Below are 26,176 nucleotides of genomic sequence, written 5' to 3' on the forward strand. Positions count from 1 at the left end.
TGGTTAGCTGAATGATAGAAAGAACCTGGCAGACTAGCCTCCTTGCCCAAGAACAAAACGGGGGAAGTGTGGAGAGTTTTGTCAAAGAGTGGCTTGAGGAGAGAGGACATAGCCGAATTAATTTGGTAAAGATGTCCTAACTAGGGCAGAGGCCTTTTTGCAGGCAGGGTGTCTGTTGAGAAAGTAGCAGACTAAAGAATGGAAAAGTACAAGACCGTGGTTAATTCCAAATCTTGCACCTACAAAAATAACGTGTCCTTGGGCCTAACGGAGTATGATAAAGAAATAGACGGCGAGACGTGAGAAGTAGAGAACGTAGGCCCAAAGGAATGTGGATGAGTTAATGGTATAGTTTAACCAATAGATTGCTTGGCTTACAGAATATTCATAAGCTTATTATTTGCTGTATAAGTGTTTGATGCTTTCTTTAATAAACTGGACCTGTGATGAGCCATCTGGTGTCCTGGTCTCCTTCCTACAACACGGCCTCTCCCCCCAGCCAGTTTGGGAAGGATTCCTCGGAGAGAAGTGGAAAGAACCTGTTTATTTAACAGGAAAAACATCCCCTAGAACACAAAATGAACAACACCAGGTGACAACACTCTTTCACCACGCTGAAAAAGATGACAAATTCAGAAAGTCTCTCTTGGGGGTGGTTGCTCTGTTATCAGTCCCTTCGGTGCTGGGGCAGCTGCTGCAGCCACAAGGTGCAAACTCTCGGTGTTTCCCAGGTCCCAGTTCAGAGCATGTTTGAGTGGTTCCAAAAAAGGGGAAGGAAAAACATTCCAGGAAAAAGTCAGACTGCTTGCTAAACTAACTAATGAACAGAAGCAAAAGCAAGAGCAAAGCTGGAGCAAAGCAGAAGCAAGAGCAAAAGCAAAGCAAAAAGCAAAAGCAGCACCATGTACTGCCCTGTCTCTGTGTCCTGCCAGGCCTGGGGGAGTGGCTGATAACAAAACCAAAACAAAACTTCGCTCTTCAGAGCCAGTCTTGAAGGCACAGAACATAATATCCTGCATAAAGAGAACACATGAATGGGGATACAAGCATCATATAGTCACCCTAGGACAGCAAAGTTATTCCAAACTGCCACCCAGCAGCCCCCCTACCGATGCCGTCTGCTGGGGCTGTGCCAGCTTCAGGAGATGCCTCCAGGGCCTGCATGACCTGTGTGAAAAATGCATATTGTATGACTGGCTTTTCACAAATATTAAAATGAATATTTTATGTGTTGTGTTAGAAAGTTGTGTTGTACCAATTTTCTTAAGTAGTGTGTTAAATCTAGTTTTAGGTTATACCATAATGTTAAAATAGAAACTATGCTATGTAAGATACTTTTATAATTAGAGTATTAATAATTTGGACAGTGTGGATTAGTTCAATAGGAGATAATAGAAACAAAGAGTTATGGACGTCTGGGTAACTTCTTCTGGGCAGCATAAGCCTGAAAAAGGACACACTTTACAGAGGATTAACCCTTAAAAGCAATAGCCTGTTTTAGATGTCCTGTGGCGGCTATCTCGCTGCAAGTCCTTTCTTTTAAAAAAGTATCTCTAGTTTCGATTTTAACATTATGTTAGACCCTAAAACTAGATTTAACACACTACTTAAGAAAATTAATACAGCAGAACTTTCTGACACAACACATATAATATTCATTTTAATATTTGCGAAAAGCCAATCATAAAACGCGCATTTTTCCCACAGCAGGAGCGGGCTCCCCCAGTTATTCCCTGTGCAGGCGGGACCCCCCTTCCCCTCAGAGCTCTCCCGCGCTGAGGGGCCGCTGCCGCTTCCCGCCCTTCGCACCCGCCCTCAGCGGCCTCCGGGCGCTGGGGCCGCCCCGCCCGCTCTTTTATCGGAGCTATGGAGAAGGAAAACCGCTTTAAATTGTTCATGCCGCCGCGCCTGAGCGCTGGGCAGGTGTCTGCGGGCAGATCCCAGGTGAGCGCTAGGCCGCGGGGCCGCTGAGGGCGGCCCATACCACACACACCCCCCCCCCCCCCCCGGCCCCCCCTCGGGCTGTGCTGCTCTGGAGGCTGCGGCTGAGGAGGGGACGGGGGGAAAGCGCAGGGGCCCTTCCCCGGGGACACGGGGACAGTGCTGGGCCCGGGGAGTGCCCCGGCAGAGCCCCGGGCTGGAGCACGCACACACCTACCCCTTGCCCCGGGCTGGAGCGCACACACACCTGCTCCTTGCCCCCAGAGAGCCCCGAGCTGGAGCACACACACACCTGCCCCTTGCCCTGGGCTGGAGCGCACACACACCTGCCCCTTGCCCCAGGCTGGAGCAGACACACACCTGCCCCTTGCATGGGCACAGCCCCAGGCTGGAGCATGCACACACCTGCCCTTTGCCCCCAAAGAGCCCCGGGCTTGAGCACACACACACCTGTCCCCTTGTCCCGAGCTGGAGCAGACACACACCTGCCCCTGCATGGGTTGGGACGGCTACTGTGCTGGACTCATTTCTGTGCGTGTGCCTAGAGTGGCACATGCACAGACATCTTCGGTTTGAATTTTAAAGACTTTTGTTGTTGTGTTTTCTCAAAACTGAAGGGAATCATCTTCTGGAGCATCCGCTCTGTGCTGTAAGTCCACATTTGCTGCGGATAATTCAGCCCAGAGAGCGAGCAGGACTCTATCGCTGGCCGGGGTCTCTTAACAAATCACCAATGGGACGGGACTGCTGAGGAACTGCCTTGAGCTGTTTTATTTTCCAGCATCAGTCTCATTACATGGTTGTGACAATGGGAAGATGCCAGCAGCTCACATCCCAGGCAGCCGACCAAGAACTTAATGGTACAACTTACTTGAAAAGTTTTTTGACCAATCACACAAAGCAAAAGCACACTGACAGTAATTCTATCCAACCACTATAAGCACACGTACCTTTGGTTAAAACAATGCTTGTTTATTTTGAATACAATACCTGCTTGTAAGCCTTAAAACGCAATGCACAGAGCTCCATTATTAAGCTTAAAACTTCCTAATACCTTGCTAGATGAACTTTTCCGTAACTTAGTGAGTTGTTCTAGCCAAGCGTTAATACACAGACCATTGTTCTATTTGTCATTACTTTTCTACTTTATACATAATTTTTCTGCTGACCTATCTCATGGCTGCTGCTTGGCTCTAATCACAGTTCTGCTCTCTCTGAGGCCTGCCTTTTGCAGCTTTCCCAAACCTTTCTGATTTTATGGATTCCCACAGGCCCCACTCAGATGCTCACACTGGTGTTGGTGTCTTGGTCTCACCGGATCAGGTGTGCAGTGAAAATGTTCTGTCCCCATGCTGAGTTATTGGAATTCAACAAGTTATTTTTTCATGTCAAAGCTCCTAATGAAATATTTTGAGATTAGGAATGAGATATTCTGACAGCAGATGAGTTAGCTGTTTACAGGATGAACTTCTGTGACTTAAAAACCTTGTAAAAGGGTATTTTCATGCTGAAACAGATATGGTTTAGAAGTGCCCTTGGAAGTAAAGCAAAGAAATATCAACTACTGGTCTTCAAAAAAGTAATTTGTCTCCTTGAGTCCTTTGCCATGCAGCAGTGCCCAGACAGGCAGGAGCTGCTGAGTTCCTTGCATTGAAAGCTCCCCTTTGGCCACAGTCTGTAAATCAAACTGCAGGACACCAACAGTTTGATCAACCACTGGGAAGTAAGAAGTGAGTTCCAAAGCCATTACCAATCCCTTGGGCTTTGAAAATTGTAGGCAGCTGTTTTATTAATGACAAATTCTATTTTCACATCATCTGTAGGGGGTTTTTTCCCCAGGACTTTATAATTCCTCTTTACAAATCTACCCATAAGAAACTAAGAAACTAAAAATTCTTAAATTTGTGCAGGCTTTTAACAGACGCTTAGATGATGACTTTAAGTTGCCATTCGATGTGTCGAGCCATGGTGAAATCACTATTCAGGTACAATTGGAATATTTGCCATGCACCTTCTTTAGATTTTTATATATTGTCAAGTTTTAATTTTCATGAGTAGTCCCACAGTTTCATATCTGTAACTGTTAAATACAGTTTCACTGTTACTTTTTTTAGAAATACAGTGATCAAAATATCTTCCTGTTTCAGATACAATTTCACAGGAAGTGAAACTTTGCTCTGAAGTAGATGAAGAGGTCAGCTAAGTATCAGCTCTGCACATCTAATTCCTTGGGGTCTTTTGAATTTGTTCCCAAACAGTGCCTAAAACATTATTCAGTAGATATTTGAGGGCTAAAGGAAGTAGTCAGAAGGGAATAATGTTTTCTGTCTCCTGTTTAAAGCTGAATCACTTAGAGGAGATACTTGTGATTTAGTGAACATGCCTGGAAACAAATCTTTAAAAATTAAGGTGATTGCAATATTGTTGTTGTTTTTTTCTTTGTTTGAAGTGTCTGCAAAGTCTATGAGCTTTAATTAGAGTAAGATTTAAACACTTAAGTATCCTTGTGGAACTGGTTCTGAATATTCTGTTGAGGGGCAGAAGGGTTGAAGTCAGAGTATTCTTTGGAAAATTGAAGTGGATTATCCCAATTGCCTTGTCTGGCTTTATTTTATCTGTAAAACAATTAATTCAGTGGTTTCCTCAAACACTGGATTCTTTTCACAGTGTCTTTACCAGCAGATCTCTGCTGTAGCACAATTCAGTACAGCTCATTTTTTTTTGCAATAGCTTCAAATACATTTCTTGTGCTCTCTGTGCTGTTTTTCATAGCCCTGACAACTTTTTAGACTTTTTTAATCCTAAGATATTAAAGTACCATCAGAACTGTAACAAAACTGCGGTGCAGCCAAAACAAGGATGTTGTTTGGGGCTGTTGTAAGTGAGCCAAATGGCCCTTGGGGCTCGTGTGTTGCTCTCCCTGCCTCAACCACTGGCCCAGCCCTGCTTGTAGGACACTTTCAAGGTGCTCTAAGGGCACAAGGGTGGTGGTTTTCCTTCCTGCTCTGTGTGTGAGCAGAGAACTGCTGGGACACTTGGATATTTATAAATCCCTGGGTCCAGATAGGGTGCATGCCAGGGTGATGAGGGAGCTGGCAGATGAGCTTGCCAAGCCTCTCTCCATCATTTATCAGGAGTCGTGGCTCACTGGTGAGGTTCCAGATGATTGGACACTGGCCAGTGTGACACCCATGTACAAAAAAGGTAGGAAGGAGGATCCTGGTAATTCCAGGCCAGTCAGCCTGGCCTCAATGCCAGGTGAGATAATGGAGCAGTTCACACTGAGTGCTATCACACTGCACTCACAGCATGGCCAGGCTATCAGACCCAGCCAGCATGACTTTACCAAGGGTGGGTCATGTCTGACCAACCTGGGCTCCTTCTGTGAGCAGGTGACCACCTGGTGTGTGCAGGAAAGGCTGTGGGTGTTGTGTATCTGGGCTCCAGCAAGGCCTTTGGCACTGTCTCCCACAGCACACTCCTGGAGAAGCTGCAGCCATGGCTGGGACAGGAGCACTCTGTGCTGGGCTCAGAACTGGCTGCATAGCCGGGCCAGAGAGTGATGGTGAATGGTGCTGCATCCAGCTGGCAGCCAGGCACCAGTGCTGTCCCTCAGGGCTGTACTGGGACCAGTTCTGTTTAATATTTTTATAGACGACATGGATGAGGGCATCAAGTCCTTCATCAGTAAATTTGCAGAGGACACTAAGCTGGGAGCTTGTGTTGATCTATTGGAAGGAAGGAGGGCTCTGCAGAGAGACTTAGATCAGTTGGATGGATGGGCGGAGTCCAGCAGCATGAAGTTTAATCAGTCCAAGTGCTGAGTTCCACATTTTGACCACAGAAGTCCCCTACAACGTTCCAAGCTGGGGACAGTGTGGCTGCACAGTGCTCAGGCAGAAAGGGCCCTGGGGATGCTGGGGACAGCCGGTTGAACATGAGCCAGCAGTTCAACCCTGGTGCCCTGGTGGCCAGGAAGGCCAATGGCATCCTGGCCTGGATCAGGAATGGTGTGGCCAGCAGGAGCAGGGAGCTCATTCTGCCCCTGTACTGGGCACTGCAGAGGCTGCACCTTGAGTGCTGTGTCCAGTTCTGGGCCCTCAGCTTAGGAAGGACGTTGAGATGCTGGAGCACATCCAGAGGAGGGCAGCAAGGCTGGTGAGGGGTTAGGAACACAAGCCCTGTGAGGAACGTTTGAAGGAGCTGGGGCTGTTTAGCCTGGAGAAGAGGAGGCTCAGGGGTGACCTTATTGCTCTCTACAGCTTCCTGCAGGGAGGTTGGAGCCAGGTGGGGTCGATCTCTTCCACTGGGCAGCACTGACAGAACCAGAGGACACAGTCTCAAGCTACAGCAGGGAAGGGATGGGTTGGATATTAGGGAAAAATTTTTCACTAAAAGAATAATGAAGCACTGGAATGCTCTTCCCAGGGAGGTGGTAGAATCTCCATCTCTGTATGTGTTTAAAAAAGCCTGGACATGGCACTTGGTGCTGCAGTTGAGGTGTCAGGGCATAGGTTGGACTCGATGATCTGAGAGGTCTCTTCCAGCCTCATTATTCTGTGATTCTGTGTGTATTCATGACAATATCACAAGTACTCCTGGGCAAAGTCTCTGAAGCTGCTTTTACTTAACTCAGCAGTATCTGTCAGAAGGAGAGGACAGAAATGTGTGAAGAACCTGCTAGAAGGAATTTTGGCTTCACTGATAATTCTGGAAAATTTTTATTGATTTTGGTGGACTGCAGTTATCCTTGTCTTTAAGCCCATCTATTTGGAGATGTTTGAAGGGGGTTTGGGATATTTCATTGTATTTGTATCTTCTATGTGCCCTGTAATGCCTTTTGATACATACACAGAGGATGCACAAAGATTTAAACTTGGGCTCCTGATCATGTATAAGCTTATATCACCATCTGTGGAAAAAATATTCCTCTTGTGATGTTTCTAAGAGATAAATACATTATCTAAAACAGTATTAATTAGATATTATATACTATTAATTAGATAGTATTTGAGATTAACTTGTGGAACCTCTTTTAATAGAATCCAGAAACAATGAATGAATTGTTCTCAAAACTCTACAAAGAGGCTGAGAAGATCAAGCAGTGGAAACTGACTGTGGAAACTGAACTAAACCAGAAAGAAAGAAAACTCCAAGAGAATAGAAAGATTATTGAAGCACAGAAGAAAGCCGTTCAAGAACTGCAGGCCAGTATTGTATAGTGTACATTGAATATATGAAGTTCAATGCTTCCTGATTCAGTATGACACTATTTTGATACAGTTAAATATTAAAGACTGTTGCAGTTTGGTTTGTGCCTTGAGAAAATGATTATTTTGAGAAGTTGCAGGCGCCTGTCCTGTGTGAGGGTGTGTATGAAGAATATACCTGTGTCTCATTTGCTGGTAAATTATTGTTCATTAATTATTGCATCTTTCATGCAAAAGATGACTCAGCATGTAATACCAGATAAAACAGACTTCTGTCTACTGATGCCCCAAATGATTTTTCATGAGGGATTTGAGAAGTTCAAGTGCATTTCTAATATATTTTTCAATAACAGTGTCTTTTTGCATTTGTTCCCTATGAAATCAGTTTGAAAATGAGAAACTCCATTTGAAACTGGAAGATGAGATATGTGAAAATAAAGATCTCTTGAAAGAGTAAGTAATAGAACCAAGGATATATTTTTGTGGTGGAAATAATCAGTTTCCATGTGGGCAGTTTTATGTAGCTGTTAAATTTTGAAGGTCATTTCCACTGCTACTCTTTAGGTGCACAAAGCACTGTGCACTCCTGTGCAAACATGATATTTTTCCCTCCTTTAGAGCTGCTGCTTCGAGGCATCTGTGTAATCTGCTCAAGGAAACCTGCACTCGCTTTGCAGAGAAGACCAGCAAATGTAAATGCTTTTTTAGTTTTTATTTATCAGAGTAAATGTACTTCTAGCTTGCTCTAAATTCACAAACAGAAGCAAGAAGAAGAAATTTCTCATGCTGTTCAGAAAAGTTCTACAGTTGAGATCAACTGGATGTGGCTCTCAGAATGAGAAATGAATTTTAAGTGGCTCACAAAATTGGAAGTGAAGCCCCAGGTCTAACAGACTTGTGGTTTGTAGTGCTAAATGCAGAGGGCTTTAGAAGGCAGTGAAATTGCTTGCTGCAAGGTTGCCAGCCTGGGAGCTCTTTGGGTGCCCAAACAGTGCTCCAGGTTTGAGGCAGTGCCCACAGCCCCGACTGGCACTGGAGCCACTGCAGGGCAGGGCAGGGCTCCTCAAGGCTGCTCAGCCCATTGAAGCTTTGCAGTCCCAGCCACACTCTGGGAATATATTCAGACATGAGAAGTGACACTTCATGCCTGGTTTTAGGCAGTAGAATCTGATCTAAATTCCCAGCACTCTGGAACAAATTTCCAGAGCTGACATTTCCTGTTTTCAGCCATCACACATTTATGGGGAAAAAAGGTCTGAGCCCCAAGGTATAATGAGTAACTGGAATTCTTCTCATGAAACGGAACAAGCCAAGACAGTTGGACAACTGAATGAAGTTTAAATTCTTGAGGTTTTAAAATATGTTCTTGATTGGAAATCCTACTTTATATGCAATTTAGAATGGTTATTATAATAATTAGAATTTTACTAACTTGATCCTGGATACTTAAATGTCTGTTTCTTTTTAGCCTTAATTCTAGAAACACTTGTATATAGATGTATTGTTCTTTTTTGATAGCTGTTTCTGTTACTGTTCTCTTTTTAATTGTTTTCTTAGGAAAAAATAGTATCAATTACAAAAGTGAAAGGAAAGAAGGAAAATATGGACCTGGAGTGTTGTTGCAATTTTATAATGACAGCTCTGTGGTTATAGATATCTGCTGATAGGAAGAAATTCAGTGCTAAACCCTAGATTACAGTTTAAAAATACTAACAGGACTGATACATTATTATTCAACAGCATTAATACTATAATAATTAATATGGTCACATAAACTGATCTCAAAATACACTTTTCACAGAAAAAAATATCTTAGGAAGGAATTTTAAAAGCTGAGCTTGCTCAATGTTTCAATGAAATACACATTTTCCCTAGATTCTGTAACTTTTGGCAGCATGTTTCATAATGACTTATTTAATAAGAATGGAGCTGAGAATTCCGTTTTGAATTCATTTTGCTGATTAAGTATAATGACTTGGGCAGCTGGCATTCTTGTTCAAAAGAAAAACTTTCTCATATGTTCTTGCTTTGATAGATGAACAGGAAAAGGAAGCAACAATACAATTGTATGAGGAACTTCACAGCAACATAGAAGTAAGTTACCAAGCTTGATGAAAGGAATGTGAGTTATGTGAGCTGAGTTCCATGTTTATGTTGGGATGCTGTTTGTATCCATACTGTGTGGGTATCATGTCATGTGTGATGCAGGAAGTTGGGTTTTCAATCCCTTTTCAAGAATTATTTTTGTGTTATATCAAACACATTCAATGGAGAAGGTGCAGCAGTGTGTGGGATGTAGATCCCTGTGATCTGGGTGATGTGTGCTTAGTGCTGGGTCACTGCCACAGCTTCTGGCTTCTTTCTGGGCTCTGTTTCACCTCCCTGCTGGTTCCTCAGAATGGCTGAGGGGGGCAGCAGCCCCTGGAGAAGTTCCAGGGTTTCCGATATTGAACTTCAAATATTAAATTTTGTTTTTAGAGAATGACGGTGGCATTTGAAGAGCTTCGTGTGCAAGCAGAGAACGACAGATTGGAAATGAGTTTCAAATGTGAGATTTCTGTTTATTGAGTTTATGCAGCTGGCTCAGTTTTGTACTTCATAGCTTGTGTTACACATGCAGTGTCAGGGCAGGCAGATGTGAAGTGCTGGAATGGTGAGCAGCTCACACTGAGACACTGGGACCCTTCTTTTATTCCTGCTGCCTTTGGTCACTGCCTGGCCCTTTCTGTTGCTGTTCCACTGGGCCAAAGCTGGAACTTTATTTCTCAAACAGTCACTCAAAATTGAAGTTTTGTCTGTGAAGTACAGTCTAGAGATCAATACTTACTTCCCATAGTTTGTTTATTTAAATGACAATGCACTAGTGTATAGCTACAGAAACTTTAGCTAAATGCTCTCTCTCTGTATGTATAGCCTGCTATGTTCCTGTTTCATTTTCACATGCTCTTTTCTGTTTGTATTTTGATTATAAAATCAAACATTGCCTCAACAATTACTCTTGGGAAACAAATGGTACAGCTGTACAATTCCAAGCAGTCTTAAAGTGGAAGTTGTATTGAACTTGGAGTATATTTCAGCTAGAATGTTAACTATGGATGTTACTGTATCTCCAAAGTAAAAGAAGAAGCAAAAAAAGTGGACAAGTTTGAGAAAGAATGCAAACTGGAAGTCAGTCAAAAGGAAAAGCAGGTTTGCTCATTTTAACATCTAAGATGTAGAGCTTTATTTGTGCCTAAAGGGGCAATGCAAGAGCCAAGAAGTGTTTCTGGGTATTAGTAAAAAAGACAAAATAACATCTGAAGCTGCATTTAAGTCAAATTCTGCTAAGTTTAGTGGTGTTTCAGTACCTTTAGTCTCCTGGAATTTATGGTTTGATTTTGAATTGGAGAACTTTTTTGTTTAGAGTTATGTGACTTGATCAATATTTGGCTAAGATTATATCTAGACAAATATTATCTATCTGCCTGTCTTTCTGTCTGTCTATCTATCTATCTATCTATCTATCTATCTATCTATCTATCTATCTCTGTCTGTCTGTCTGTCTATCTATCTGTCTAATCTAACTTGAATGACAGAAAAATGGCTGCTTATTATACCTGGGTACAAATGAAAATTAATATCTGTCCCTTTTCCAGACTTAATGATGATATTTCTTGCATTTTTCTAGATTTCAGCTCTTACCATACAGAGAGATGAAAAAGATGATGTCATAAAAGACATCGAGGCTCAGCTGCAGACATCACAAAATAAGGTTGCTGACTTAATGGAAGCAAAATGTAAGAGTTCGGCCTGCTTTGTTTAAATGTAATTGTTTATAGAATTTCAATGTAGTTGTTTATGAATCTTTATTTATTACCTGTAATTGTTTATAGAAGCATAGGAAACAGGGCCATGATAGTCTTATTCTGTTGCTGGTTGGCAGCAGAGTTTTGGGACTTTGAAGGCCTTATTTTTGTTTGGAGCAGGAGCTGCTCATGTGGGAGAAGGACTGGCAGGGCAGTTTTTAGGGTGAGTCAAGCATTGAGAGCTTTTGAAAATTGCAAGGGGAAAATACGTTGCTTCAGTTTTGCAAATGTACAGTCAGGCAGATGTCACTGAGGAAACTTACTTTTCAGAACTTGATTTTCAATATTTTTAAGCCATTTATATTAAAATTTTATATATTATTTCATAGTAGATGATATTAGTACCATTGGTCTTTGTTACATTCTTTAAATGTATGTAATTTTACATTTTTAGCAGCATTTTTTAGTAAATATCTTTTTTTTTTAAATATAAACATCTTTTTTTGTTTAGTACATAATGAAGAAATGTTAAAGGAATCCCAGGTCAGTAAAGAACATTTGAGGGCAGAGCTGGAAGAGGCTAAAATTTCATTGCAAAAGGCAGAGGTACCCCTTGTTTATAGTTTTACAGTAGAAATAGACTGGATGAGTATTTGCATAAGTAATTATTGATACTTTAGACATGAAACAGCTGTAGCTGTTTGTTGCAAAACATGTTTAGAAACGATATCATGTCTTGAAGGCTGCTCAGAAGAACTTGGAAACTGAATTCCAGACAACAGTGAAAACATTAATTCAGGTCACTGGAGAAAAGGAAGAGCAGGAGGAAGAATGTAAAAAAATGAAGGCTTTGCTTGCAGCCCTGACAGAGGAGTTTGAGACTTCTGTTGCCAATTTGAAAAGCTTGCTGCAAGAAGAGCAAAATAGGTAAATGAATGAGTTTAAATTCCAAGAGCGATCTTACAGGTTGCAGTCTATGACAAAACCAAGAACAGTTGGAAATGATGCTGAAATTTGGAGGTTTTTTCCCCACAGTGGTCTAAATGCAGAGAGTTTAATGTAATTTTTTTTGTTTGTGATAGTTGATACTGTATAAAAAGTAAAGTTTTGCCCCCTCCAATTTTCACAATTCTCTCTTTAAGAAATACAGATTTCTGTAGGTATATATTTGTTTACTTTTATGTCTACTGTTCTGAGGTTGTACAAGTGAAATTTGATGTGTGTTGCAGGCAGATCTATCACCTGCCTGTTGAAAGGTAAATGTTCTTAAAGTGCTTGTGGTAAGACTTTTTCTTATTGTCCTGTAAGTTTCAAATGCAGTGCTTTGTACTCTACATTTGGGGTTTTTAATTTACCATTTTCTTAGATTAAAGAAAGCTGAAGATGATTCAAAGCTACTTACCTTGGAGCTCCAGAATAAATCTGCTGAACTGGGTAAGGCTTGTAGAAAGGCAGAAAATGAGCTGGGCAGTAATAAAAATGTTTTCTGCTGTTGTCTGGAAATAGACTGTCTCTAGTAGTTGGAGAAATGATTTTACAGTACTGTACCTGTCAGGAATGCCTGGATTTATTTTTACTCAGCTGATCCCTTTTCTTTGGGGGTCATTAGTACTGGCAGCAGCCAAAGGGCAGTGCTGTGCACAGCTCCAATAGTCAGACCATTCATGCATGAATTCCTCTGGAGGTAATTTTGGTTTGCAGCTCAGAGCAGCAGCACTGCAGGTGCCAGGAGTGACTTCTGCAGCAGAGATAAAACCTTCCCATGGAGTTTTCTGTGACCCTCCCCATGCTGGAAGTGGAATGATGCTCGCAGGGGTTCTCTTTAAATATCATCAATTTGATATCCTGTGGTTTCTAGGGATGTGCTCCTTAGTCCCCAGGGTAAGAGCTCTGTCTTGCTGTTGAGAACTTGCAAAAAATACCAGAATTGTGGATGTGCACATAGAAACCATCTGGAAGTTAGTAACAACTAGTTTCCTTTCTCAGCATATCCATGAGATACCTTCAGCAGTTCAGATTTTTTTTCTGGAACAATGCAGGTGCATCAATACTTGGAGAATACTCTAGTCTTACAGTCCGTGGTTTATTTGAAGCTATATTTGTGGAAAACATAATAGGCTGTAAATTTTATTTAGGATAAATATTTAGTTTCTCTTCAGATATAGATTTGCTAATGTCTGAATCATTTTTTCAAGTCTACATTTAGATTAAGTCATAAATTAGCTTTTCAGTTTCTTAACTTAATCCAACAAGTTTTGAGAACTGGGTATTGCAAAAGGGTTAAAGTTTTATACTGCCTGCTAAATATGAAAAATCATTTATGTTCCGTTCATTTTACATTCCATGTGCTGTAGAAGAGATGACTAAAGTGAAATGTGATAAAGAAGTACAACTTGAAGAGCTGTCAGAAACTCTGGTAAATGTTCATTTTATTAATCTCATGGCATTTGCTCTTCATATGAAATTCCTCTTGCTTTGTAAGTATCTTAAATGCCATAAATAAACTCCATCTAGTCAACCTTAACATTTCTACTAAACTTTCTCACACACAATTTCAGTGTTTTCTTTGAAGAACCTCTTTATTGCCTCTGTTTTTCTTGTCGCCCATGTTTTTGGTTTTCCTTCTCAAGGTTTTTGGTTATTTCCTTCTTTGTTCATGCCCCTTCAAATGCCACTCTCTCTGGATATAAAGTTTTCCTATTTTTTCTTCCTTCCAGGAAGGTAATTAGCTCTTGCCTCTGTGAACCCTGCTGTGCTGTGACACAGGCCCATTTTCTGTCACAGCAGTCTAAGCTGTATGAAATACACTCTTAACAGAAGTTTATTTTCATTATGATTTTATATTTACAAGCCTAACAAGAATCCGTATCAATGAAAGTTAAGATAGTGTGAAATCAGGTGTGCATTATACTGTGTGTGCTTTTGTTATAATCTGTGCATTGAGTGTTCTGAACTGAGTTTCACTCATTTTCTAAAATGGGTAAATTGGAGGACTTTTACTGAAGAAGAATCTTGAGGCTACTGTAGAAAATATGCAGAGAGAGAAAAATGTGGAGAGAGAAATGAAAATGCTCTCCAGATGAGAGAGGTCTGAAGCAGGGCAACAGTAACATGTTTTTAGAAACAGTGAAGTTACACATCATGACTTGGATACAAGTTTATACATAAGAAACAGCACCCAGAGCAGGGTCCCACCCTAATTTTGCAGCCCAGGTAATGAAACTCACATCAGGGGACAGACATGAACAGCACCGGTGTCACAGTTCACTGTCTCACACCACTTCCAGATCCCAGCAGAGACTGCAAAGATCCAATCTGGATAATCCATGGCATGGATGTTGTTGGGTTCTTCTGAAAGCCTTGTGCTCTTAGTTCATGTCTGATAACCTCCAGCAGTTGGAGTTTGCACATGGATACTGAAAACTCTTCCTTTCCATTTTGCAGAAAGAATTGCAGGATTTGAAAGCACAGCTGACATGTACAGCTGAGAAGGAACAAGATTATTTAAAGCAGCTTGTGACTCTGAAAACAGATCTTGAACAAGAGGCGTATGACCATTTTGAAAATATAATATTGAATTAGTTTTGGTGTCATATAGAAGTTGCTTTAATCTACAGTGAAATGAACTATGATTGTTTTCTAATGGAAGTTTTGAACCACATATGTGCCATTAATTATATACTTATATTTCTAAATTCCACTTTCTCTATTTGTATGTATTCTATGGCATATGTAGTTGTTCCATATCTCTCTGACTTATTTAACAAGAAGAGAAAGTTTCTGAATTCATTGCTAATCTTGCTTTGAACTACATCACCTTCACTAACCATTATATTTATATAAAAGTTGACTCTGAGTTTCTTTCCTTCTTCTGTCACCTTTTTACATCTCTTTGACTCTTCTGCAAAGCTTATATTTGTAGATAAAGGCCTGGACTTTTTTTCAGCATGGAATAACACTTGATAATGGGTAAGTTTAATTTAAAAGGAGGTTTCAAAATGCATCTTCTTATTCTTCTTGGGCATTTGATTTAAATTAGGTTAAAGAATGAACAGCTAACAGTGTATCTCAGTAAGCTTTCACTAGAGAAAGAACAAACAGCACAAGAGAAAAATGCTGTGGCTGCAGAACTCCAGAAGCTGCAAGAAAAACAAGAGGCAAGTTGTAAACTTCCAGCTTTCTTGAAAGGACAACATTCAATTTGACAAATGACTCAGTTTCACAAATTAGATGATGAGCTGCAACATGACTTGGGTCTGTAGAGTACCTGAGCTATTTTTTGTATTTGAATTGGAAAGGAAGTGTATTTACACTTCTGAACAAGGCAGGTCAGTGTGCTCTGGATGTGTTTGAATTTTTTAAGAAGTCACTTTGAATTTTATTTCTTTGCTGACACATGGGTCTTTATTTAGGATAGTAAGAAAGAAAAAGAAAATACAAAGCAGTTAGTTGAAAACCTAGAAGAGGCAAATAGCCAGCTAAGGCAAGTAAAAACAAATAATAATAACTGATATTGTAAAAGGAAGTAGACTCAGTTTGTTCTGTTCAAATGCTGCTTTCTAGGATTTTTTGATTAATGTTTTTCTAGATTACATAGCTAAACAGAAACTATTCAGAATTGCTGTTGGCCAAGTACAAATTGTCTCAGATTAGAAATACCAATTGCTACAGGAACAATGTTTGCCATCATTTTGTATTACACGGTAGGAGCTGTCTTGTTTTGCATTAGACATCTCAGGTGTGAAGGAAATTGAAATGGAAGCTGAAGGTTATGGATTAAATGTGACAAGGCAAAACTGGATCAGAGTTACTCTCTGTATCCTCCCCAGTTCAACAGACAGGCAGCTCCCATATTTCACAGCTACATTGCAATAGTCCAGGTCAGGATGTATTTTCCTTGGGTTCTTGGAACATCTTTTCCTACTTAAAAGAAGTATGGACAGTTCACATATTGACTTACTGGGCATGTTGCTGCATTTTAAGAACATTTTCATTGAGCAGGTTATGAAGTTCCCATCAACATTAGCAGCTCTTTTTAGAAAATAAAATATGGGTTTATTAGAAGTACTGAAAATAAGTTAAAGGCAATAAGGAAGTATTTACTAATGCTTGTTAATTTGACACTTAGAAATGAACTGGAGTCTTTGAAGGAGAAAATGGCAAAGACAGGTCAAGAGATGAAAAGTACACTGGATGAAAGAGAAGAAAATGTATGTCATGTGTCAGGAAGCTATCTTACAGAACCTGTAGGACAGCATTCAATGTAAAATCTTTGTTGGGGTTTTTTCTGCAAAGCTCTGCCTGGGGGATGTGATCTCTGCCAGAGGTTTCTTCTTTCCCAGCTGCTGCCAGCTGTGCCCTTGTGTGTCCACATGTGAGCCGTGGTATTTCAAAAGAAAAGCACAGTCACTGGGATGTTCACTCTGTGCTGGAAGTTTAATATTAAAGATTTATTTGTTTGTTTTCAGGCAAACAGAGAACCTGCTTTTCTGTTTTTCATATACCCACTCAGTGATGGATGGGCTCTGGATTAGCTTTTTATATGTAGTGTGAGTTTGAGCTTAAATAGATTCAAACATTTTTAGTTTTCTTTCTATTGGTTCAAAGCAACCTGGGGTTTTTAGCAAATTTCAAAATTTCATTGTAAAAGTCAAAGATTTACAATTGTCATTTCAGGTTAAGAGTATTGAAAATGAAAGTTCAAGAGAGGAAAAGCCATTGAAGATTCTAGAGAATAATTGGGAAAATTCATTTTTTTCATGGATGTAGGGAACTTCATACAAGTGCATTTATTAAATTGTGAAGATACTGGTTTTTTTTTCTTCTTCTTTCTTAACTCTATTACCACTAAGGAACTGGTTCACTGCCATTAATTAACATCTTGTGGTACTTTATGGCTAAAACTCTGATTATTCTAACATGTCAGCTGGTTTTTCAGTCCCATCGGAACAAACCAGACTGGTGCAAGGGCAGGTTCAAGAACATCTACAGGAATTGCTCACATAGGGAGTCATTTGTAGAACTTACTAATTCATGTCTGAAATATCTCTTTCAGATGAATAATTTAAAGAAACAGATGGAAAATAAAACCAAATGCATTGAAGAGTTGCAGCAGGAGGTGTGTAGAGATTTTAAATGTCACAAATACATAAATACATTATAGTTTGGGTTGCTTTTCAGCAGGTTTGTGTCTGCTGTGATGTCTTTAGATACACCTATGTAATTTAAAAATTCTCCTTTCTTATCCTAACCCTGAGCAAACTAGGGAGTCATCTTAGGGATCACTTAATTTGTTAAATGAGCCTTAATTTGAAAAAAGCAATTACAAAAATAATATCTTTAATAAACTTCTACTCTTTTTCATTTAGTGCATAGTGTTATTTATGTACTTGCAATGAGTATCTCAGTTACCACTAGTAGAAAAGAATTCTGCACTGGCACAAACTGTAGTAACTTCACTGTAAAAATAAATAACTTGTGGTTTTGGTCATGAACATCTTCACACCTTCTGTCAGCAGCATCTTAGTTTTAATTCCCATTCTGCACCTCATTTGTTATTCCCTGCTGCTGCTCAGGAGGAGCCTTTCTTAAGGCCATGAAGAAATAGTAATTATCACAGAAATTAGCTGAACATTCATTTGTTTGAAGAATTGTTCTGGAACCTGAGCTGCACAACAGCTGAGAGGTATTTGCCTGATGAAAGCTGGAACTTCTTGATGCAGTTAAACCATGACTGAATGTTTATTAATTAAACAAAACAAGCACTGTACCTTAATAAATTAATTCTATTAATTTATTAAGGTACAGTGCTTGTTTTGTTTAATTTCAACAGAATAAGGTGCTGAAAAAGAAAATTACTGCAGAAAGCAAGAAAAGCAATACTTATGAAGGGAAGGTAGGTTTAAATAATATCATGTAGAAGACGAGGTGAGTGTTTTTAAGTCCCTCTGTAAATCATGATAATACTTATTAAATACATTCTGAGCTGGTTTCTGGATCTGGGATACAGACTTTGCAGGAATGAGCTCATAGTTTTTAGAAGATGCTTCCATTTTTAATCATTGGGCACTGACTATTGGACATTTAAGAGATGGATTCACATTGCAATTAATGGTGTTTCCAATCTGTTCCTTTTTTTTTTTTTTTCTTTTGTTGATAGTGGACTGAACAGGGTTCAGCAACCTCATTGTAACAGAAAAGCATTTAAAAGACATATATATATGTGTGTATATATATATATATATATCTTTTTAGGCTGTTCTTTAAATGTGTTCTGCAGTGGCAATCCCTCTGATGGGAATATTGTGTCCAGCTTTGGGTACTGCACTTGAAGAAAAGTGGACTTTTTTGAGGATATTCATATGATAAACTTAAAAGGAAAAACTGTAATCAAAATGCACAGCTGGGAGAAAAATGTACCATAAAGCCTGTGAAAATCTTATATAGATTTACAAGAGAGAGAATAAAATCTCCATCTGCATTTGTTTTTTTCTGAGGCATTCAGAGCATTTAGGGTGACTGCTTAGGGCAGTCTTCCCCATTGCGCTGTTGCCATTCTTTCTTTGAGTATTTTCTAACTCACCTCAAGCCAAAGTTCAACTCTTTATTAAAAAAAACTGAACTTTTAAATAGGAAACACTTTAATCATATACCTGAAAAGTAACAGTGTTTGTGCTCAAAAATAAGAGGTAAGAAAAAATCATTAACATAGTAATTCCTAAACAAATAACAGCAGCAATTCTGCGTTCTCCAAAGGTGAATAAATTGCAGTTAGAGATGGAAAATATGAACAAGCAACATAAGGAAGAAGTTGACATGTATCAAAAAGACATAGAAACAAGAAAAGTAAATGAAAATAAACTTCATGAAGAGGTGAGAGGTGTTAATTTTTACTGCAATTTATTTTTTTTCATTTAAAATGTTTTTATGAAGCTTTTATGGCAAGAGTTCTTGCTCTTACATTGCAGACATAAATGGAACTTGTTGTGAATCCCTGTGAGCAAAGCTTTAGTACATTAGGTGCTTAGGTTGAACTATTTGAATATGTCTTTGAAAATGAGAACTCCATTAAGACTTCTTTCTTTCAAGATATAGGTCAAAGAAATTCCACCCTTGGTATAAAGTCAGCATAGTTAAATTAGATTATAACTTCTCCCACATTAGTATTTTTCTGCCCACACTTTTTTTTTTTATGGCAATGCTAAGAAATGTTAGGGCAGAGGGCTTGAAATGGCCTTTTGGTTTGCAGTGAGCTTGCCCGCCACGGCTGTACCTTTGATCTTGCCCATTTTAACAATCTCCAGAAAAGATCTGGGATTTGAAAGGGGTCTTAAAAGCAAATAAACCCCAAGTGAGACTGCAAACTTTGTACCTACAGGAGGAAGGAGAAATTAAGATTTAAAAGAAATATATTGTTATATTGATGAATGAAATGCAATTTATTACTAACAGGTAGAAAAGATGAGGTTGCTTTGTGATGAAACTGCAATGATACAGAGAGAAACTGATGCCAGATGTCAGCACAAGATAACTGAGATGATGGCACTGATGGAAAAGCACAAGGTCAGAGATATTCCTGCTTGCTGTGCTTTGCAATGGGTGATACCATGTCAATACCATGTTTATAACTTGTGACACCACGTTAATGACCTTTCAAAAGCAGAAACAGGCCTGAGTCTGGGAAAAGGAAGCTGAACACATGCTGCACTTTGCATCATCTAAAATCAAATTCATTTGAAGATTATGAACACATTCCTATGGGCAGATAAATTCCATTCATCTAAACTTCTGGGATTTTTAGATTTTTTTTTTCAATTCAGGCTTCCTTTGATACCACGTGAATGCAATATTTTTCAGTATCAGTTTGGCCTCTTTCTCAGAGGTTACCTAGTGACTGTCAGCAGTTTAGCCTGACACATTTTAGTTTACCTTTCTATTCCTCATTTTGCAATATCTTTAGCAGATACATTAATAAAGATGGCACAGCTGGCTCTTAATGCTGAGCAGATATTGCTGCACAGAAATAAAGCACTCTCTGCCAGTCCACAAAATAATACTTGAATTGAGCATTTCCTGTTTTACAGTTTCTGCAGAAGCATCAATGAATCTTTTCTTTCTGAATCTTAAGGGCCTGGTTTGAAAAAAATGATGTTTTAAGACTGGATACCTCTGTAATTGTAACATTTAGTCACATGTTTTGAGTTTGTTGTTGGTTTGGTTTTTTTAACACAGAATGAATATGATAAAATGATTGAAGAAAAAGATGCAGAGTTAAAAGTATATAAAATGAAACAGCAAAAGCAGTTCTCATCAGAAAGAGCACTGGTAAGGAGCACTTTGCAATGGTCAATAATTCAGTGAAGGGGCTGATGTCCCTGTGTAGGGGTTTTATACTGGCTAAGTGCAGGCACACACACAAAAAAACATTCAGTCATTTTTCTCTGCTGTAGTTGAGCAGAGGAGGGGAAAGAAAAATTCAAGGACTGAGTTCAGATAAGGATTAGGGGAAAAACACTTTGAGGGTAAAGCAGATTGAAACTTAAATAGTATAAAATAATTATTATTAATAGAATTAAAAGTGAGTAATGAGAACTAAAATAAACCTTTAAAACACCTTTTTTCCCAATCTCTCCCTCTTGCCCACCGACAGCACAGAGAGACAAAAGATGTGATCTTCAGTCACTCTGTGACTTCTAAAATCTTTTTTCAGTTTGCTTAGAGAGTTTCTTTTCCTGCTGTGCTCTGGGGTCTTTCCCACCAGAGGCATTCTCTGGGAACTCTTCCAGTGTGCTTTTAATTTTTACCAGTAGCAGTGCCACCCAACCTGCTGCAACAGATCTTATTCTGGGCACTAAAAACTCCAAATGTTTCTGAAAATAAATTGGAGTGGCAGTGTGTTTGTGTCTGCTCCTCCAGATAGTGTGTCATGTTCTGACTCCCCACTTTGAATAGGAAACTTTTGTTTTAAATATTTAGATTGTGCCCTCTCACCCCTGCTCTCCCAAGGGTTTTAAGGTATTACCTTGAACACTTCGGATCAAATACCTGTTTCTTACAGTGTTTCAGTCTTTGTTAAACAAGCTAAAGCAAAGCTTCAAGTATAGGGCTGAAAAGCACATAGAATTACCTTGTGTATCTAATGAGTGTCCCTGTTAATTACTGTCTCACCTGGGACTGTTTTCCTTTTTCTGGGCTGTGCAGAGTTAACCCTGTCCTTTATTTAATGGTTTGTAGGAAAATGAGCTGTCATGTTTGAAAAGGGAACTGTCCTCCCTTAAGGAACAACTGAAAGCAGAAATGGAAGAAAAGGTGGAGTTTTTTATTCCCTGAGCAGTGGGGGTGAGAGGTGTGGCCTGGGCTTGTGCTGTGTGAGAAGTTGGATCAGAAATGAAACTGAACAGAAAAACAGTGACTTTGGAATGCTGGGGTTGTGCCAAATCTGGTCATAGATTTTTGTGAACTTTTAACAGTCTGTGATTATAGATTATATATAAATAAACAAACAACAAAACAAAACTCTCCTTTATTTTAGTTAATTTTAACTAGCTAAAGCAAAAAAGTTCCCTAAACTGTAGGGTTTTTTAGTGACTTTTGAATGCTGAGGTTGTACCAAACCTGGTCATATTTTTGTGTGAACTTTGTAACAGTCTGTGATTATAGACTGTTCTCTGTAATGGCAGCAAGAAGGCTTTTAACAACTGAAATCAAGTAAATATTTCCTTGCTGTCGCATAACTCTTTTGTAGGAGAATCTTGTAAAAGAGCACTCTGGCAGTATGACTGCTGAAAGTGAAAAGAAACACAAGGTAACTTGAACTTTTTAATTGCTTTTAGAATTTTGGAGTGTTTATATGTGTAGAATCAATTGAAGTGCCATGAGAATTTATTTCCATTCAACAAAAGACATTGGAATGCTTTTGACTTCAAACTTTTTAAATTATAGAAAATACAAACTTATGTTCCTAGGACTCCTAAACCTTGTTTAGATCTATACAGTGAATCTATTCATGTAAAAAATAGAAAGTCTCCAAATTATATTCCTAAAATTAATAAAAAAAATAAAAGTAAAACTAAAAAATGTGTTTGTCAGAACAGGAAGTCCCTTGGACAGTCCAACATTGAAGTTTTGTAACTCCTAACAGTGAATTTTTCTTGTTGCATTTTTCTGCCTGTATTTCTTACTTCTCTGTAGATGATTTTTTTTTTCCCTGGGATAAGAAGGGATTTTAAAGGGTCACACCATTCCATGGAGATATTAGACAGCAGTTTCTGGAAGGGCTCCCAGTGTGTAATTTTTCTTGCTCAGTTGCTGATTTTTTATGTCTCTAGAATTGTTTTACTTAGTCTTACAAGTGTCCATTTGTAAAGGCACTTTTCCTCTATGGAAGAGAAAAAAGATGATATAGCTGTAAAAATGGTCAAAGTATCAAAGTAGTCCTGACTGCAGAACTCACCCTTCTTCATGTCAGGAGTTCACTTGTGGTTTTCACATTGGAACAATGGAATCCAGCACCATTTTGATGTTATCTGTCTAAAAAAGGACTGCACTGGACCATTCAATGCTTCTCTGTTTAACTTATAATGAAAAAACTATTTTAAGTAACACCAATCTTGATATAGCTATCAATCTTTCTCTGGAAGCCTTTTCCTGCAGTTTTGTTTGTTCCCATTTTCTTTGATGTTTGATAGAGTCCAACGTATTGGCTACAGTTCAGAATAACCTGAATTTCTGCAGATAAGCATGGAGAACTTAAATACAATGTGCCATGAAACTCAGCTCTTCCATAGTTTCCCCTTCATTCTCCTCATTTGGCAACAAAAATAGTATAAAAAATGATATTTCCACCCCACCCCACTTTGTTTGGGTCTTTGCTCCATGTTTGGATGGAAAGATCAGAGTTCCACCATTTCTCTCAGGTGAATTCTTGGACACTCAGACTGTAAACTGGGTCCTGAGTTTGGCTTTAGATTCCATACTTACCCCATAAAATATAATCTAAAAATAGAAACATTTTCTTTCCCAGACATGTGTTATAAAGACTCCTCCAGTGGATAAAATGCAGAGTGGAAGAAGCACAAACCTGCCTGCAGAGCAGAGCAGCAGGAAAAAGCAGAAAGTGCTTGTGCAGCTGGACACTGAGTCATCCAGCTCTGAGCACACTGACCTCCTGGTAAGAGCCAGAGAACAAATCATGTGCTGAGCAACTCTTTGTGCTCACTGCTGGGGCTGAGAATGGAAATAAAGAGTTTGGGCTTCCACATTCAAGCCAATATTTATGTGTATATTTTTAATTTATTGGTTCTTTCTGGAATTGTCATTGTATGTACATAATTAACATTCTTTTTATTGAACTGTTATGCCTCATAATGACCTCTTAACTTTTTTTTTCATAGTTTAATATCCTTAGGGGGAAAGAAAAAGTATTTTTAATATAGTGGGAATAAGTAACTTTTAATTTAACTTTTAACTTTTAATTTAATAGAGCATAGTCTCGGAAGAAGAAATGTTTAAAAATTTGTACAAAGATTATCCACAAGGTTCACAAGTACATTCCACAGCACCAAAAAAGGTATGTTAGCCTTTCCTAAGATTAAACCAAGCAGTTAATCAGATTGTTTACAGAAACTAAAGGATGGCTTTATTTTCCTTCCCAGAGCCCAGCTTCATGCAGTGTGAAATCTCCAGGCTCTGCTCTGAAACTCAAAACCATGAGGAGAATGCACGAGGCGGGCTGGACTGCGCTCTCCAAAACGGACAGGAAAAGGAAAATTAAAGATGCTGTAAAGCTCTTTGCTTAAAATGCAGAAATGCCCAGTGCCTTGGCATTGCTTGCAGGGTTGTTTTTCTCTCTGAGTTAGTGCTTTGTTGCATTTTTCTGTGATACTCAGTGTGTATAATACTATGTTTATTCCTTTACACATATAAACTTTAGAGATCCATACCTGCAACCCCTGCAGAGCATTTTCCACCTTTCCTCCCTTATGCTTCAAAATGTTGGGACAAAAATTGGCCAATTTTAAATTTGGAAATAAATAGAACTACATAGAAAGTTGTTTCAAAGCTGTTTCTAGCATTAGAAATTCTAGTTTTAAATAACTTCTGTTCTTTTACATTTACTCTGTTTCTCCTAACACATAAATACTTAGTGGAGAAAATGTAGCTGTTAAATGTATGTTCTTTTACTGAAGTCCTCTTGCTTTTTCCTTCATTTTAATGGCTGTTAGACCTGTCTTTTAGAATTTTTTTTTCAGTATGTTAAAATGGTTTTGAAACTTCTAAAATTTCAGTATAATTACTTGTATTTAAAAAGATTTCAGCTTCATAAGGAGTGAAATATGCATGTTATAAGATTGTGAAGACAATGTTAAGATGCCATTAAATTGTTTATCTGAAATATAAAGTGTGGGACTATTTGTTGTTGCTTTACATATTTGAACACAGACAGAAATCACACACCGGCCTTCCTAGGGACCAGCATAAGTGCAAGGATAGTTTAGAACATCTATTTCTGTATTAATCCTTGATTAATCTTGGTTTCACAACAACGAAAAACCCTACTTCAGAGCCTAGACATAACAAGAAAACTACAAGTACATCTTAAAATACCATGAAAAATCAAAAATCCCAAATGCAGCTGAAGTGGGAAGCAAAACATATTTGTTTTAACCTTTTTGTGTAGTCTTAGGGATAGGCCAGTAGTTTGGGTTCCTTATGTTGAGCTGTTGAGCAGTGATGTAAATGAGATTTGTTATTGTATGTAGCTAACAAATATTGTGCAAAGACCTGGAAGAATATGATGTGCTTTCCTAATGAGCACCTGAAAGTGAAAAATGGAAGTTTGTACTGCCCACTTCTAGACTCAAACAGTAACTAATCAATTAGAGCCTTGGTATATTTTAGGGACATGAATCTATGGTATATCACATAATTCTCCTGATCCTGTGAGTGTGTCCTGTGAGGTGCTGTGTCAATCACCTGAAAAAGTACAAAAATATTGCCAGAAACACTGCAGAAAGCTTGCAGGAAATGCAAACAGCAGGGAAGGGTGTAAAATCACATCTGCCCCTTTCTGTGCCTGTTTTTATTAATGGATGAGGGTGCCCTGTTTGTGGCCATGGCAGCAGTGCACGGCTCCATCTCTCCTGTCTCTCTCTCTGGCCTCAGGCCCAGTTCCCTGGAGCACCCATGGGGGAGAATTCAGGGAGTGAGAATAACCTAACCCTAACCCTAACCCTAACCCTAACCCAAAGCCAGGAATTCATTCCCTGCTTCCCACGGGCAGGTGAGTGTTCGTCCGTGCCCAGGTGAGCAGTGCTCCAGCCCAGGAAATGGTGACCTGGGGACACAAATGCCATCACTGCCAGCATCCCCCCCTTTCTGCTCCTTCCCCCTCTTTCCAGACTGATCCTTCTTCCACACGCTCTGGGAATGCCCTGGGCTCGAGTCAGGGTCCCTGTCCCAGCTGTGTCTCTGCCCCTTTCTGCTGCTCCCCCAGCCCCTCGCTGCCAGGGCAGGATGAGGAACAGGAAAGGCCTCGGCTCTAGGCAGGAACAAAAACCTCCTGGAACCTTCCCTCTGTTTCCAGGCCAAACCCAAGCCCTGCCCCAGAGAAGCCCCTGGGAAGGAAGTTCAGCCTCCCCAGCCCAAAGCAGTGCCCAGAGCCCATCCCAGCTCCAGGTACTTCCTTCCCCAGAGTGTCTCCTCTAGGGCAGGGACACCTCAGCGAGCACCAGGCTGGTGGCGATTGCAGCTCGGGGGAAAACAGGCGGGAGGGGATCCGTGCTGGGAGTTCCAGTGGTGCTTTATGGGCCAGCACACCCAAGGGCTCCAGGCAGAGAGAACCAAGAACAAAGCAGAATCCAGGGTTTTATATGGGACAAGGGAGGTGGAGCTTTGGTGCTGCCATGGTATTTTCTGAAAAATCCCTTTGCCAGGAGTTTTCTCCTGAGAGGCTGAGAAGCCTCAGAGGAAAAGAAAAACACTAATTATCTGCTGTTGTGGAATGCAACAGGTGCATCTTTGATTGGTCCATGTTGGTTGTTTCTAATTAATGGCCAATCACAGTCAGCTGGCTCGGACTCTCTGAGAGTCACGAGCTTTTGTTATCATTCTTTTTTATTCCTTGCAGGCCTTCTGATGAAATCCTCTCTTCTATTCTTTGAGTATAGTTTTAATAAATCATTTTCTTTTAATATATTATAAAATAATAAATCAGTCTTCTGAAACATGGAGTCAAGATTC

General features: G+C 39.6%; 1 pseudogene; it reads left to right on the plus strand.

The window, feature by feature from the left end:
• The first annotated feature begins 1,866 nt into the window (after nt 1-1,866).
• LOC132076950 (synaptonemal complex protein 1-like) lies at nt 1,867-23,733 on the plus strand (annotated as a pseudogene).
• Nucleotides 23,734-26,176: the final 2,443 nt, after the last annotated feature.

Source organism: Ammospiza nelsoni, chromosome 9 (genome assembly GCF_027579445.1).
Source record: "Ammospiza nelsoni isolate bAmmNel1 chromosome 9, bAmmNel1.pri, whole genome shotgun sequence".
Classification (NCBI taxonomy): Eukaryota; Metazoa; Chordata; class Aves; order Passeriformes; family Passerellidae; genus Ammospiza; species Ammospiza nelsoni.